The sequence below is a fragment of the Meriones unguiculatus genome, chromosome X (assembly GCF_030254825.1).
Source record: "Meriones unguiculatus strain TT.TT164.6M chromosome X, Bangor_MerUng_6.1, whole genome shotgun sequence".
NCBI classification, from domain to species: domain Eukaryota; kingdom Metazoa; phylum Chordata; class Mammalia; order Rodentia; family Muridae; genus Meriones; species Meriones unguiculatus.
The window spans coordinates 80,590,984-80,592,918 of NC_083369.1; the positions used below are offsets into that span (position 1 = coordinate 80,590,984).

Here is a 1,935-nt window from a genome sequence, read left to right on the forward strand (position 1 = left end):
TATAGCTGGATCTTGAGAAATCGCTATTCCTAATTGTCTAAGAAAGAGCCAGAATGATTTCTAAAGTGGTTGTACCAGTTTACATTCCCACCAGCAATGGAGGAGGGTTCCCCTTTCTCCACAACCTCTCCAGAATGTATTGTCACTTGAGTTTTTCATTTTAGCCATTCTGATGGGTATAAGGAGTGATCTCAGGGTCGTTTTGATTTACATCTCTCTGATGGCTAAGGACATTGAGCATCTCTCTCTCTCTCTCTCTTTTTTTAAGATAGAAAGATTTTCTTTATTAATGACCCCAACCGTATTTCTTTAGATACAGAGTTTTGAACTCAAATACTTAGAAGAAAACAAGTTAAGATTGCATTACCTGCAACTCATTACCAGTAACATATTGCAAAGCAAACAGCTTGGAAAAAGGAGAAAAGGAAGGGGAGTGAGGGAGGGAAAATAAAAGGAAATTAAGTTGATCAAGTTGAAATTTTTTTTCTTTTTTTAAATTCTTGGGAACTATGAAGTCCTTACAAGCACAGCTCATTTCTGCAGGCTATTTGCCAAACTCGTACAAAATGGAACCAAACGGGGAATCCCTTAAGAACCTGGAGAGGTGCAACACGAAGGGCTACAATTATCCAGTAGCAAGCGGTCCAGCCTTCAGTCAACAGCTTCCTCCTCAGTTCCCAAGAGTTGGCGGGATGAAAATGTCTTTCCCGTGATTGTTTTCATTTCTTTTTTCTCGGCATCTAGGAGTGCACGGTTGAGCACCTTAAAGAAGTCAGATGTTTTTGCTCGCATTCGTGTATGAATATAGGCCTTAGAGCACTTGATGTGGTAGTGCAGATAGTCCCGGAACATGTGGATCAGGTTGATGGTGTTGTCTCGAGCAGCGGCATTGGTGTGGCGAGGGAATAGCACGAACGTGATGTAGCCAGTGTTGTCCCCAAGGCAGCATCTGTGTCTTTCAGCTCTAGAGGAGGTTCCCTGTGGCTAAAAAGGACATGGGGGGCTATGTGTCTGGTTCTTCGTCCTTCTTTGAACTCCTGCATGAACACCTCTCCAATGACCACATCGTCGTCATCCTTGAACACTGTGCTGAATGAAGACTACCGTGACTCTATCTTTTTTAGATTCAACATACATGGTCTCATCATCCCTATAATGGATAACTGCTCTGTTCCCTCCTTCCTTGCCCTCTTCCTAGAATTGAAAGTATTTCTCAAAGACAGAGGCAAAATAATTTCGCTTCAACATGCCAGCCTGATGGACAATGGAATCCTTGGATGCAGGCAGATTTTCAAGGTCATATAGCAAAGAAACATTACATCCTGATTCTGGGTTTGCCAAGAAACTCCGGTATACTCTCTTTAATAACTCATCAGCACCATGTGCCTGAAGTTCCTTGTAGAATTTCAAAGAAATACTGACCATCTACAGCTTCTGGTTCTGGTTTGTTTCCGGCGGCCGCATTCTCGAACTTGAGTGCTAGCGTCTCCTTGTTCACCTCCAGCAGGATCATGGTGGCAGCTGGCCCCCGAAGCTTCAACCGCTTGCCGAGCCCTCTGCCTCAGCCTCACCAACGATCCCGGTCGCTGTCCAGCCCCCGGCTCCAGAACATCTCTTTAAGTGTTTCACTGTCATTCTATACTACTCTACAGAGAATTCTCTGTTTAGCTCCATACCCCATTTTTTTGATTGTTTTATTTTTTTTAATTTATTTTATTTTTTTATTAATTACACTTTATTCACTTTGTATCCCCCCATAAACACCTCCTACCTCCCCTCCTAATCCCATCTTCCCTCCCCCTACTTCATGCTTGCCCCTCCCCAAGACCACTGATAAGGGAGGTCCCCTCAACTTTCCTTCCAATCTTAGTCTATCAGATCTCATCAGGAGTGGTTGCATTGTCATCTTCTGTGGCCTGGTAAGGCTGCTCCCCG

The 1,935-nt window shown here is 43.8% G+C and overlaps 1 pseudogene; it reads right to left on the reverse strand.

Annotated features, from left to right (window-relative positions):
• Positions 1-258: 258 nt before the first annotated feature.
• LOC110544782 (actin-related protein 2/3 complex subunit 2-like) lies at positions 259-1,513 on the reverse strand (annotated as a pseudogene).
• Positions 1,514-1,935: the final 422 nt, after the last annotated feature.